Source organism: Cupressus sempervirens, chromosome 8, assembly GCF_028749045.1.
Source record: "Cupressus sempervirens isolate cs-2001-9-10 chromosome 8, ASM2874904v1, whole genome shotgun sequence".
In the NCBI taxonomy this organism is placed as follows: Eukaryota; Viridiplantae; Streptophyta; class Pinopsida; order Cupressales; family Cupressaceae; genus Cupressus; species Cupressus sempervirens.
Window position 1 is genome coordinate 125,183,998 of NC_143125.1, and position 16,488 is coordinate 125,200,485.

The window sequence follows — 16,488 nt, forward strand, 5'->3', positions numbered from 1 at the left end:
AAGATGTATAGTATACTGTATATACCTTCAAAAATCAAATTTGAAAAATCTCAAAAATAGTATACTCTACCGAGCCAGTATCACATGGTGATGGATATGAGGTATTCAGTTTTGGCCAATAAGTGTTTTTGTTACTAATGCTAAAGGGAAAGTTTGTTGATATATTAGTGAAGTTTGTTATTAGTGACACACACTTATTCAAAATGTATATAGCTACCAAGCCCATTGTAAGTTCTCAGTGTTTTCCATGTAATTCAGTTGTTCACCAAGATATACAGTTGCTATTGAGTCCTTTGGACACATCCCAATGGTTATTGAGAAAATTCAATTAATGTAAACACCAACAATATAAACCATGCATTTCAATTGATGCCAAGTTTATTAGTGGTTCCTGAGTAGTACAGTGTTCACCAAGTTCATAAAATATGTGATGAGAGTTCAGTGCTAACCGAGATTTCTAGTGTTAACCAAGAGATTTAGTTTATATCAAGCTCAAGGTGAGAATGTTTATTGAGTCATACAATGTAAATCAAGAGACTCAATTTATATGACAATTTTCACAATGTCGATCAAGTCACCGGTGCAGACTAAGTTCAAGACTACTTAGAAGTGATAAATATGGATTGAGCTTCTATGTCTACCAAGTGCATGATGATGTTGAGTATTAGAACCTCACCGAGTTAGTCTTTAGAACTTGAATTTCTTCATGTGGGCCAACTTTGTAACATTTGTGATAATTTGTATGATGGCCAACTTTTTAATTTGTATAATTGGATTGATATGTATGTAATACATTGTTTCATATCCAAGTATGTATTGTATGTGAACATCAGAGAAAAGTAGAATGAGAAAATTATAAAGGTCATAACAACATAAGGAGCAACATAGACATATCTATCATAGAAAGGTGATCAGTACACAAAGGAATCTAATTTTGCAAACTAAGTTGTGGATTAAAGATCTACTACTACTTCATCCTAATAGGTGGGACAATCAAAATCCTTTCACAAGGTAGACCTAACAATCTTCTTTAATCTCTTTACAGAGTGCATACTTAATTTTATGTTTGTAAATCCTTTCACAAGGTGGACCTAGTAGTCCTCATTTCTCCTAATAGGGTAGATCATCAAAAGTGATCAATGTAAGCTTTAACAGGCTAACTTTATACTATAGTACTAAAGTTGTGGGTATCTTCCCCACCCCAATTTTACTTTCTATTTGGATGGTATCTAGGTCACCAAATCTTTGTGTCTCAATGTTATGAATTCTTTTATTTTGTTATGAATGCAATTAGATCAAAATTTATATGATGGATTAAATGCTAATTGAATGGTTGAAATTGTTGAAGTTTTAGAAGTTACTGATTCACTACTCCCCTCTTAGTAACTTAGCTTAGTCTTAAATACTTCCAACAATATGCTAATGATAAGGATTTATCTAACTCTAAATTTTTTTCCTAGAATGTGAATGTTGAGATAGAATAGAAAAATAACCATGCCTATGAGATGCTACAACAAGAAAAAAGATCAACTATCAAAGAAGATCAACTATCAAAGAAGATGACCTTGTTGTGAGAATTGTAGAATGTAGAAATGGGTTTGAGAATTATGATGACTTGATAAATGAAGAAGTGGATGGGACACTTGGTTTGCACAATTATGATGTGTTTCTTTCACAAAGTGAAGTAATTATTCATGGAAGGAAAGATTTTGTGCTTGATGAAAAGTATTGCTTTGCTAAAGTATGCCATAATATTAGGGGTTATGTAAAAATGATGATCTTGGGAGCATATATTTCAAAGAGAATCTACTCTCCCTTTAGGATGTTTCTTGACATTATCTCTTCCAGCCTAAATTTGGGAGCCATTTGAATGAAGATATGCAAAAAGACAAGAAAAGAGTAGAAGTTTATGACATGGTTTGGTTGTTTGGGAATGGTTTTTTGGTCACTAAATTTTTGCATGTTATTAGTATAGAATTCAACAACATGAAAGTTATTAAAAAGAATTGGTCTTGCATGGAAACTTTATTCATGCATGATCCTTTATGCCAAAAGGGCTCACAGTTTTCTTAGCCAGTAAGTAGTTTTATATAAGTCCTTCTTGTTCTTGGCTTGTATGGTAGGATCTTCCTACCGATGTATATGTTTGTAAATGTGCTCTTCCATTGCAAGTTTTTGGTTGTGCCTAGTTTAGCTTTCCTTGTTTTCATTTGCTACTACTTTGTGTTAAGTTTAGGGGTTTTGAACTATTTTTCTTTCTTTTTGATTATTTTTTTGGTTTCTCTACTCTCCCCACAAGCAATGCCTCTTTCTCTTATGTGCTTTGACTCTACTACCCAATGGACTAGCAACTAGTCTTTTGACTAGAAATGTTGGATTCTTCATACACCTTTTGGCATATGCTCCCTAGTTAGAGCCAATGTTAGTTGGTGTTTTGACCCCAATTTTTTAACTCTTAAACTTGGTCCCCTTGATAGTTTTTCCATATGTTTCTCTTCATCCCCCCTAATACATATTGGAAAATTCTTTGTGGAGTCTTATTTAATGAATGTAATGTTCAACTTGATTGTCAAAATAGTGAACCAAATGACACATGTGCAAAAGTTCAAATAGATTTGGATGCTAAAAAGTGGTTCTGAAATACTATATACCTATTGAATGGGTTTGGTGGTTTAAGAGTTAAAGAAATTTAGAGGTTCACCTTGTCAAGTTTTTAATGCAGTTCAATGCTTCAAGGATTCAGATTTATTTTTATTTCATCATTGATTAAGGTCTCAAGTTTTAGTAGTTCATGACTGAAGCTCAAATTCAAAATGCAAGGCCATGCTAGATTTTGATATGTAGATTCCTTGATTAAGAGAAGTTTAGAATTCATGTTCAATTCAATACTAGAATTTTATTTCAACTCAATGGTTCAAGTCAAACTGTCAGGCATCTTGTTAGTATAGTGGTATAGAGTTGGGAGTTTTAGTGTAACTAATTAATTATTATTACAGTTTACTTAAGTTTACTTAGGTTATTGTATTATTTTATTATTTATTAGTTATACACCTAGGAGTATGTGTACTCATATGAGTTGTCTTGTTAACGACATATAAGTTAGCAACTCTAATTTAGCACATGGTGTCTACAACATAGGACTTTGCATAATTAACTGAGTTGCCATGAAGACAACACACTTGTTCACACTCTAATTAAGCACATGGTGTCTATAACATCTTTTTATGTGACACACCTATGTAAGCTTATCCTCTCATCATCACACTAAATTTTGTGCTCAATGGAGGATAATCTACTCTTAGTGGACATGTTCTTAGTTGTGAGGCTTATCATTTTACTAACTCCTACTCATTTTAGAGGCTTTTATATATAGGCACTTCTAGTGTGTATGTACATCAATTCATTTTCATATTTTTACTTTGATCATACTTTATTGGTCCATATTGTGCTAGTGCTTGAGCTTCTTGATCTTGGGTGATTTTTCCCTAAGGGAAATTCTTACATGGTAGTAGAGCTATACCAAATTTTACATGGTATTAGAGCTAAGAGAGTTTCTCTTCACATAGCCATTGGAGACCATTTTTGCTTCACCTCTTGGAGGATAACCATTTAGATTTGGAGTATTTGTAGTTATTGGAAGTGTCTAGAGCCAAAGTGGACCTCACCATTCTATCCAAGGATTGATTCAATGAATTTTGACTATAAATTTTCCTACCCTAAGTCATATTCAAATTTAAGACATTTTTTGTAAAGTGGAACCTGAAGGCCAGATTTGCGAAATTGTTATGATCTCTTTAGATCTATGCAATTAGTTTTTCAGATCTAAATATTTTTGTGTCTCTACATTTTTTCTTTTTGGATTTGCATTTTATTTTTCAAATTTTGTGAAAAAATTGGCCTTTTAGGCCAGTAGGAGAGATTTTTTTGTAGGACAGGATTGGAGCTTGCTCATGCAAATCAAATATTGGCGTCATATTCAAAATGTCAAAAAAACCCCAAATTGACTTTTGTTTCATCAAAATTATACATCTAAGGTGAAATCTAGAGTCAATTGATTTTTGCAGGTGCAATGGTGGCAATTCAAGATAAATTATTTGCAAAGGTGATTTTCAAATAGAGATATCTCCCTCATACGGGCTCCTTTTCCCAAGTAATTTCTTTTTTTGTTTTGGCATACAATTTCGTGATCTACACATTGGTGTAGGATATTGAGATCTCTATTCCTAAATTTTTTGGGAATTTACAAGTCCTAATTTTTGCAACTTCAAAGGCTTATTTCGGGCTCATCTAGACACATATTCAGGTTCCTTTTTTTTTAAAGTGCAATTTTTTTAATCTACTTTCTAGATCTACAATTAGATTATAGGCTTGTGTGGACAAAAATATCACTTTCAGAAATAGGTCCTTTTTTGCATTGTATTTCTTTGATTAAATTTCAAATTTGTTGTATATCTGAGCTCCATTCTAAGTACCAGATTTAGGTTGTAAACAGTAAAATCAAAAGTCCACTTTTGTCCATTTTGACAAGTGACCTCTTGTAAACACACTATATATAAAAAGCCAAAAAAATCATTTTTTGAGGTGGGGGGATTTCTTTGATTGAGTGAATGGTGGGGGGGAGGGGGGGTGTCTTTTGTTTCTCTCTTGTGCTCTTTTAATATTTTGCATGATGGGTTCACCTAAAACTCCACTTTTAACTTCACATAATTATGTTACATGGAAAGGTATTGTATGGAGTAGACTAATGGAAAAAGGTTTAAATCTTTATGTTTATGGTATAATTGTAAAACCCACTGATGCTAATGCACAAGTCAATTGGAAAGTTAAAGGCACCCAGGCTTTAGGAATTATTAGGAGTTGTGTTCATAGAGATCTCTTCTTCCACATTTCCATCTTTAAGGATGCCAAAGGTGCCTGGGAAAAACTTGAAGGGTTGTATGGTAAGGTGGATGAGGAAAAGAGATTCCAAATTGAGGATGATCTACTTCTCTTGGATCTTAATAATTTTGACACAATTCAAGACTATGTCAACAAAGCCAATGAATTGAGAACACTACTGAAGGAATGTAGTAATCTAGTGAAGGATGATAGATTGATTCATCACATCTTGAAGAGGCTACCTTTAGAGTATGCATCTTTTTTTTTTCAAGTTAAAACACTCACAAGCTGACCATGGGAAGTTCCTTCACTAAGCCTTTATTTTATGCATTTGCAAAAATATTGATATTAGAACAATCCAAGTTGATAGATATGGGAATTTTCAATTCATCCAATTCTATAGCATTGGTGGCTAGTAATGAGAACCAAAAAAATCAAGGCAGAAAAAGTTTCACCAACAATAAAAAAAAGTAGTAGAAGTGCAAATCACAATCAGAGACACAAAAATCTTCCTCCTCACAACAAGGCAATTCTTCTTCCAACAAGAAGGGATACAACAACAAGAAGGATAAAAAATTTTGTGTATTTTGCAAGAAACCAATCATGATGAGCATCATTGTATGACTAAGAGAATAGATGAGTTGGAAAGCTTACGTAGGAAGAACAAAATCAATCTACCAAGTGCTTCCAAGGATTTAAATACATCCACTTCATAGGGAAAAGGGCAAGCATATATGGAAAGTTCAAGTTCTTTAGGGGAATGGATTCTTGACTTGGGTGCCTCACATCATATGGGTCCTTGAAAAGGACACTTTTATTCATTGAAGTAGTCTAAGGTACCTCACATATTTTTAGGGAATGATACCAAGTGCAAGTTGAAGGGAAAGGTCAAGTTGAGGGGTATGTGCAGGATCATGGTCAACCAAACTATGCTCTTAAGTGGCAATAAAAAATCAGAAAATAAGGGTTATGTCAACTTGATGTGCAATTTTCTACTTGTTATTAACTTTATATCAAAAAGTTGAGAGAAAATAATCTCTAGCAAATTGAATCTAGTTTCTAAACTACTAGGACTTATCTCAAAAAAATAAAAATTGATTGGTCAAAATTTTGATTTTTAATGCAATATTACAAAAATTTTAGAATAAAAATAAGAAGTAGATGTATGTCTAACCACCTTAATTAAAATCAAAATAATAATATTCTAGATATAAGACGTAAACTCATGCTTAGATGTGACATATATTTTTGGGTATTTTTATTCTAAATAAATATAATTAATAATTAATTTTTGACTTTAGTATTTGTGGAATAAAAAACTCTTGTGTCTGACTACCTTACCTAATTCAGAACACTGCAAAATTCAATTTTTCATTTTTTTTCTTATAGTATAAGAAACATGGAATGTGATGCATCTTTTGGATTTAAAAACTTTTGTACCACTTGAAAGTTATAGTTATTTTTCAAGTAGTGTGTCAGTCAACACTTTATATGTAATTCCAAGAGAAAATAAGTAATGATTACTTACTAAACTCATAATTTGACAAATCTGGAATTTATGGAAAGATAAGAACATTCTTAAGAAACCCTCTTCATTTCATCAAATTTTGGTTAAAAAAAGTCATCAGCTACATGTTTGAAGTAAAATTCACATAAAAACAAGCCAAAAACACATTTTAGGATGTTTTTAAAGTTGATCATATAGGTTTGGTATCAAAAGATATAGTAGACCTTATAAAGATATTAATTTTTTTCATTTAGTATCAAGGTGGGTGGGAAAAAAGTTGGAATAGATTTTGAAATGGTTTGAGATATTTCAGAACTATAGATTTTTTAGATCACTACTTTCTAGCACACCATGATCTTGCACATACCCTGAGATGAAAAATGGAGAGTTCAAAGATGTTCTCTATGTTCCTAACCATAGCACTAATCTCCTTTCAATTTACCAAATCACTCATTATGGAGGTGGCAATAAAGTTGAGTTCCATCCTAATTTAGTAATGGTGCAAAATCGTAAGGATGATTCATTGGTTGTAGTGGGTAAAGTTAATCATGACACAAGGCTTTATTCTTTTTCCCACTTTGTGCCTAAGTCTCCTTCACATACCTTGTTGACACATTCATAATCAAAAAGTAAATTATGTTATGAGTGGTATGAACATCTTTCTTTTTTCTATCTTCATCAACTTTGCTCAAAAAATATGGTCAAAGGTCTACCTACAATCAACTTTTCTATGGGTGAATGTTCAACTTGTTCAATGGATATGCATCTAGGAGATAAGTTTTACAAAGGGAAGTCTTGGAGAGCATCAGTTGTTCTTGAGTTGGTTCACATGGTTCTAGTAGGCCCTTTTTTAATGGCATCAGTTAGCAAGGGTTGCTATATCCTCACTTTCATTGATGACTTTTCATGCTACACATTGGTCTACTTTCTTAATCACAAGAATGAAGTGTTTGATAAGTTTCTAGCCTTCAAGGGTCATGTTGAGAATCAATCAAGAAAAGCCATCAAGGTTCTTCATATGGAGAATAAAATTACATATGTGAACTCAAAACTTAGAGATTTTTTTGAACTTGAGGCTATTGATCTTCAAAATCCTATAGCATTTAGTGCACAAAAGACAAGTGTTGCAGCAATGAGGATTGGAACTCTTAAGTCAATTTCAAGTTGTATGATTCAAGATAAATCTCTTGATCGATCACATGAAGTTGAAGCTATAAGTAGTGCCAATCAAATCCTTAATAGGTCTCCTCATAATGTCTTAGATGGAATAACTTATTTTGATGCATGGCGTGGAAGAAAACCAATTGTGAAACACTTTAGAGATTTTGGTTGTCCAGCATGGGCACACATATCTTCAAGGGAAAGCAAGGCACCACAACCAAGGCCTTGTACTTTCATTGGATAGATGAAAATGTTAAGGTATATAGACTTATGGATCCTAAGACTAATGAGCTACTCATAGAGAGGAATGTCTAGTTTGAGGAAAGTTCACCTAGCTTGTCCTCTAATCCTCTCCATACTTCATACATTATGGAAATTGATAGTGACCATAGTGATAGTCATTCAATAGGTTTAGATATGGGGAATACTATTGATAGATGTAGAATAAGGTCACAAAATTAGCAAATTCCACATGCATATATTGCTACAGTGATAGGTCCATGCAATTCAATATAGTTGGGTACACCTTCTCTTCTAGTTCCAGAATTAGGGGATGATGACATAAAAAATATTTTAGGCTTGTTTGTGGAGTCCTACATAGCAGATTTGGGAGACATTATTGATGATATAAATCTTCTCTTTGATGAATAACATCCTTCTTTAGTTGTTGAAAGGGAACACTCTAACCCTCTTGTCTATTCTCTACATGATTAGTCTTACAAGGTTGATATGATTATCAATCCTTATGTACAACAGTTGTAGGAGGTCTCTTTATCATAAGAGGAGATAGTTGGTTCTTTGGGATATGTTCTACCTCCATCCTTGCTAGGTCCAAACTTGTTCTTTTTAGTAGTGTTGGAAGGGGAAACTATCAATATTGACATAGGGATAGTTGAGTCATTTTCAATGACACCATTCATCTTTAGGATTCTTTCTACAAATTTGGGAAGCATCTCATATGCACCTATGACATTGTTCCTCTCTAAAGGGAGGAACATTATTTAGTAGTCATGGATCAACTTCTACATTTATCTTGGATAAGCTATCACTGGTCAACATTCTACATTTGGGGAGGGGGACTACCTTGTCTCCTTTCTTCTTCTTCTTCTTCTTCTTCTTCTCTCTTATAGGGGGACTTTTACCTCTTATGGGATACTTCACTATTATTTATACATGATGTATGTTATAATAGGGGGTTCTTAATTACTCCATCCATCCATGCATCTTATTTTTTCATCTCTCTTTTTGGGGGAGGGTTTTTCCCATGAGGTTTTCCCTCTTTCTCCATTTTCAAAGAGATTCCATTGCATTACATCACATTATATGTAGAGAAATGCATTTGTACATGGGTACCTAACATGGCCTAGTAGCTGGGACCCATCATGATTTTTCATTATAGATTTTATGAGCTTAAGTACATTCCCCTTAGTTGCACTTAAGGGGGGTGTTAGTGTAAATAATTAATTATTATTACACTTTACTTAAGTTTACTTAGTTTAATGCATTATTTTATTATTTATTAGTTAGAGACCTAGGAGTATGCATACTTATATGAGTTGTTTTCTTGTCAACACAAGTGTTAGCAACTCTAATTTAACACATGGTGTCTACAACACATGAGTTTTCATAATCAACTCATTTGTCATGAAGGAAACATAGTTGTTTGCACTCTAATTAAGCACATGGTGTCTACAACATCTTTTTACATGGTGTCCACAACATCTTTTTACATGACACACTTATGTAAGCTTATCCTCTCATCATCACACTAAATTTTATGCTCAATGGACAGTAATCCACTCTTAGTGGCCATGTGCTTAGTTGTGAGGCTTATCATTTCACTAACTCTTAGTCATTCTAGAGGTGTTTATATATAGGCACTTCTAGTGTGTATTTACATCAATTCATTTTCATATTGTTATTTTGATCATACTTTATTGGTCCATATTTTGCTAGTGCTTGAGCTTCTTGATCTTGGGTGATTTTTCCCTAAGAAAAATTCTTGCATGGTATCAGAGCTTTATGAAACTCTTACATGGAGCTCTATATGGTAATGGAAGGTGGAAACCTCTATAGAGTTTGTGAGAATGCTCTTTAATGTCAAACAAATACTATTTTTCAAACTCACAAATGCTCATTGAGATCTGTAGATATTGATGTCATAAAGTAGATACTTATTATGGAAATATGAATATAAGGACACCACAATTATGCAAGCATAATGCATGAATCACTATTGTTGATGAAAGTGTAACAAGTGAAGAATTGCTTCAAGTATTTCAAATAGTGATATTCCTAAAACTAAACTCTATGATACATTTAATGAAGTTTTGTATGGATTTTTCAAGATATCCTTTAGGTTGTATTGCTTCAACATCTTTGAGCCTCATTGGTCACTTATAAATGACTAGTTTTGGAGTAAAATTTATTCAGGTTTAAATATTAAAATGTGCCACCAAATAAAACATTGCATGGCTTGGTTAGGATACCTGAATGTTGATTTATCAATGTCGATCATGTCATATAAACATCTTTTCTACCTTCTAATATTCAAAAAGGCATCATGTATTTTATTTTTACTCACAGTGGTAGTGTCATGGTGTTGAGATGACATTAGACAATGTCTAAGCTTGCAAGCCCATATAATAGTTGATGTGATGCTTGGTGTCGGACATTGGGTAAGATGCCAAGAAATGTATACATGGGAATTTTCGATATGATCATAGAGTTAGACATATAACCGATGGTAGGAACTAGTAATTCTATCTCTCCTTGTAGTGTGGAGTCTACAAAAAGAAGTCCATGCTTGTACAACATTCATTTGAAAAAATGTCAATAATTTTTTTGTCAGGCACTCTATTTTTCAATGAAGATTCATAGGGTGTGAACTGATGTAAATAATTAATACCATGAAGGTATTAAGAAAAGATGTAAGCCATTTGACTAAATGTCAATATGGTCATGACATGTGCAAAGAGGCATCAAAATTGGGGTTCCTATAAACATGAATTCTTCCAGTGTCAATTATAGAAATAATAGACAAAGTGTCTTTACCATCAAAAGAACTCGACCATTGCCAATACATGGACATAATATTTGGTTAGAAATGATCAAAGCAGTTAAAATGAGATTAGGATTTCATAATTCCCCTTAGTCTTTGATATCACTCTCAATTTTTTCTAAGGCACATATCACATCCAACAAGTGATCAATGAGGTCAAGGGTAAGAATCTTCATTGTGCAACTGATACAAAACAATAGTGTAATCAATACCATTAGATCGTCTGCATTGGGTTTTGACTTCAAATCCCCACATCAAGGTTACAAATGGAGGATCACTTTATAATGGTTAGTAGAGTCAAGCTGAAATAGAACAACAACCAAAATTGATCTATGGTACTAGCCAAGCATCGCATACATAGGCATTGCCCAAGGACCTAGGTATAAAGTATCAATTTGAATTGTATCTTGATATGGCCTTGATCCCAAAATGGATTGCCACTACATCATTAAGAAAAGTAGGGAGGGTCAAGGATTCCCCATGGTGAAAAAAATATGAAATTCAAAATTCCAACACATAGACATGATTAAATTCAATACTAATTATAGAATCAAAATGTGCAAATCCTTATATTGAGGTTCAAAACGGGTGGTAACTAGAAATGATTTGCGTGATATGGAAAGAGGAGAATGCACATCAGATTTTTGACAAGTTGTCAGCACTATTTCAACTATCTTGGTTGCCTCCATAATGGTGACATAGATAATCCATGACTAATTCACTATGAAACCTTACTCATAATTTGAAGACTAGTACCATCATCATGACACATGGTAATCAAAGCACATGAGGGCATTCGAATGTAGTAGTTGAACCCTTGAGAAGTCATTAGGAAATTTCATACCTAATAAAGCAATGTGATAAGATTCTCAACAGTTGACATCTTTTAATAAATTTTAATTTACATATATCTAAAGCCCATATAACAAAGGGGATGCCAAGTCATAAAATCATTGAGTTATTCTAATGGCTCAAAAAGATAAAGATGGGTGAAGATAATTACTGGAATTAGTTATGAAACTAAAAAGAAATAGTCTAGAGGAAAATATAAATATTACATATGAAGTTGAGATGGGGGTTATTCTTTTTCTAAAGGAGGAAGACTATATGCTACACATAAGGGGAATGTTGAACACATATGGATGGATAGTTTTGATGGTGGTCAAGGCTATTCATTTTAATTTAGTTTTCTTTTCCAATTTTTTGCAAGTAGTTTGTATAGTTAGTAATGCTTAGAAACTATATAATTGTTGGGTGAATAAAAATTCCATTATTTCAAAGATGGTGTGCTTCAAATTGATCTTTTTCTTAATCTATATTTGGATTAAATTTGAGTTTTTGAATCATAGTCTATTACTAATTCCATTTTTTGTAGAGATTATTCCTACTCATTTAATCTTTCCTCAATTTTTCTAAATGAATGTGTAGGTGGAAGGACATTGTGTCTCCATTTATGTATGTGGAAGTCTTTTCTTTTAGAATACTGAGGGTAGCCTTCACTTTTAGGGTAAAATCATTTTTGAATACCATTCTTTGTATATCTAAATTTGGGAGTTATACCTTGTAAAATTCAGAGGGCACTTGCACAATCCAATGGAAAAGCAACCCAACTGTTGGTAAATTTTTGTATCTTCATTATTGGAAAAATAAGGGGTATTTAATAAGTTTTGTGTGAAGACAAATCTATTCACTAGAATATGTCAATACAAACTTCAACTTATCGTGCAATACTGAATAGCTCAGTTAACATAAGAATTTTGTTGTTACTAGGTTAACCAAGCAGCCTAATATTTATTAATTTGTTTTATCCTTTAGTAACTTATGTGCATAAACATAAATTATAAAAAAATATCATGAGCATAGATAATACAAAGATCTAATGTGGAAATCCAATTTGGGAAAAACTATCGTGCAACTAGTCACAATAATTTTCACTCTTTTGGATTGAGTTTTGTTAGGAGCCAACCATGTGAAAGGTTACAACACATACTACTAAGTATGAACCTATTGGAGAATTTACATCACCCTATTTAGAGTGGCTTGGTTTGAGGTCTTTAAATACTTCAATTTTGAAATGTTACCTTGTTAGAGGATTTACAAAATGACTGTTAAATTAACTCTATTAAGATTTTTCTTTAAGTCTATAATGGTTAGAAAGAAATAGTAGTTTGAACTAATTTATGAAACAACTTCATTTGGACATTTAGATCTCTAATATGGGTTGACCTCTATATCCTTATTGATCAAATTTTCTTTACAATATATCTTCCACACCTTTGTGCTCTATCTTTACTTCACTCACATATCCATATTTTTCATATTTCCATTTTTGTGATTATTATCTTCACAAGTTGACCTTAATTTATATATCATAAGATAGGAAAAGTTGGCTTGAATACCCTTCTAACACATAAATAAATATCCAAATAGTCAGCCTTAACTAATAAAATATCTAACAATTACATTTTTCTATCACTCAGTCAACATTATGACTCTTCAATGTGTTAGGATTAATGATAGACTAAAATAATAGTTACATGCAAATATAACCAATATATGAAAATAATAGATCACATAGAAGAGAACACAAGACACCAATATTAATGTGCTTCATTGAATCATTGGGCTACATCCACTAAAAACAAGTCTAATATTATTATTATCTAGTGATTAAAATATTCAATTCCTTACAACTCAATACTACCAGAAGAAGCTACAATATCACCATACATTATGAAATCCCTAAAAATAAGCCTTTTTATACAATATTTTTACCACTTATAACATTAGGAGTAGAATAATTCATCTAATAGAAAAATAGTAACTAAAATCTTTTATAATATAAGGTCATTTTTTGTTTTAGGGGCATTTTCCTAAAAAAACCCTACAGGGGCCATGTTCCTTGACCCCAACCTATACTGTGATAGGAAGTGCACCTGGGGCACTACCCCTAAACCCTTGAAGAAATAGTCTATGGAGAAACTATGCCAAATAAAACTTTGAGTCTAATTAGGCTCCACACCAAAATAATATCCCTATTGGAGACTCATTAGAATCCATAATAATAACCTACCTCTTGAAGATTGATCATAGCACCACTAAACCTATAGCTCCTATTAGAATACCAAACCACCCTAGACTTTGTTGTTCTTTTATTTTGTTCAATTGAGAAGACCAACCAAAGCTTAAAAGGACTTTAACTTCTCCTTTATTACTACCTTGAAAAACATAGCTATTGGATTATCATATGTATGTATCTTCTCTAGCTTTAACTGTCCATCATCCAAAACTGACTAAATGAAATGGTATTGAAATTGTATGTGTTTTTTCTTTGAATGCAAAGCTGAATTATTTACAAGATAAATAACACCCTGACTATCTATAAACAAATAATTATCCCTCTATTGGTGTCCAAATTCTTCCATGAAGAACTAAAGCCATATCATCCCCTTGGTTTCCTCTATAGAAGCAACATACTCTACCTTTGTAGTGGATAAACCATTCAACTTCTATAACCAAGAAACACAGATCATTGGTTCCCCACCAATAGTAAATACATAACATATATTACTTTGTCTGGTATCAATATCCCCTTTCAAATGTGAGTCAATGTAAGCCTATAAATCAGTAGTAGAGACCCCAATAAGTAAACACTTACTGGATGTTCCTCTTAAACATCTAAGAATCCATTTATTGACATTTTAATGCTCAGTTTTTGAATGACTCATATGTCTGCTAACAACTCCTACTCCATGTGAAATATATGGCCTTATACATACCATAAGATACATCAAGCTTCCTATAGTTGAAGCATAAGGTATCTTGGACATCTTAGCCTCCTCTTCTTGTTTCTTTGGACAAATCTCCATAGTAAATTTCAAATAACCAGGTAAAGGTGTGCTAACATCTCTAGCACTCTCCATAGAGAAATGTTTGAATGCCTTCAAAATATAATCAACCTAAGATAATGTCAATTTTTTGTTTTTCCTATTTCTCCTATTTTTCATATAAAGGATTTTCTTTCCTACCCCCAAATCCTTTATAGCAAATGAATGTGCTAACTATTCTTTTAAACCCTTAATGTGATCCATGTTAGACCCAACGACAAGCATATCATCAACATATAAACATAAAATAATCTACTTTTCATCATCTAACCTCTTAAAGTAAACACAATGATCTGATTGATACCTACTGTATCCATTCTCATGCACAAAACTGTCAAATTTTAGATACCATTATTGAGGTGCTTACTTCAAGCCATATAAACTTTTCTTCAATCTACACACTAGATTTTTTTTGCCTTGGACCTCAAATCCCTATGGATATGCCACCTATATCTCTTCATCCAAATATCCATGTAGAAAGGTTTTTTTAACATCAAGATACTCCAAATGAAAATATTCAATAGCTACAATACTTAAAATTATACGAATAGAAGACATTTTAACAATATGAGAAAATATCTCATCAAAATTAATGCCCTTTTTTGTGCAAATCCTTTTACAACTGACTTGGCTTTAGATCTTGTCCTCCCTCCATCCTCTTCTTTCAACCTATAAACCCATTTATTCTATAAATCCTTTTTAACTATAAGAAGCTTGCATAAGTCCCCAATCTAATTTTTTAGCAAAGATTCCATTTCTTATTTCATTGCAAACTCCTATTGAATCTTTCTATCTACCTACCTAGCTTCATCATAACATTTTGATTTACCAGCATTTGTTAGTAAAATAGAGTACAAAATTGAAAAAAATATTTATGGAGGTCTACTTAGCCTTGTTGACCATCTAACATTCACTGGGGTGTATGGTATTTTTGTTGTAGTTATTGTAGATCATGAGGATCTTCCAAAATATCATTTTTTGAAGTATCATCCAACACTACATAATCATTTTCTTTCTCCTCATTCTTATGCAATAGATCTCTAGACAACACTTTCTCATTGAATATGACATCCCCACTTCTTATAATTTTACAATTTTCAAAATCTAAAATTTGATAACCAAATTTATCAATGCCAAATCCCACAAATACACATTTCTTTGACTTGGCTTCTATCTTGGTTCTATTTTAAGAATCTATATGTCAAAACTCTTCACAACCTAAGGTTTTGAGAAAAGAATAACTCACCTTCTTACCAATCCATGCTTCCTCTAGAATACAACAACCCAAATGAGTAGAGGGAGCTCTATTAATCAAATATATAATATTATTGACAATATCCATCCACATATTTAAGGGAATCCTAACATGCAACTCAAGCTCCTTGCACATTCCACTATTGTCCTATTCATGCATTCAGCCACTCCATTTTCTAGTGGAGTCCTTGGAAAAAAAAATTCTCTGTGAATAGCATTAGTGGAGAAATAATCTTCAAATTCATGACAATAATACTCACCACCATTATCAGACCTGAGATATTTTAATCTCTTACCAGACTCATTTTCAACCACACATTTCCATTTCTTAAAAATTTGAAATACATAATATTTTTGTCTAAGGAATTAAACCCATACTTTTCTAGTTGCATCATTAATAAATGTAACATAATAATGAGAGCCACCAAGGGAAGAAACCTAAGCTGGTCCCCATCCATCTATATGCACAAGCTTTGATTTCTCAATTTTCTTTTCCTTCCCACTTTTCATAAAACTCAATCTCTTTTATTTCTCAAAAACACAACTTTCACATAAATCCATATTAACACATTTAAGACTTGGTAAAACTTTCTTTGAATGAAACAATTTCATACCTTTGTAACTCATGTGCCCAAGTCTGTGGTGTCATAGCATTGTATCAAAATCTACAAGATTTGTTTGTTCTCCCTAGTTACCATGACAACTATTCATGAACATTCATTTTTCTTTGAAACAATCAA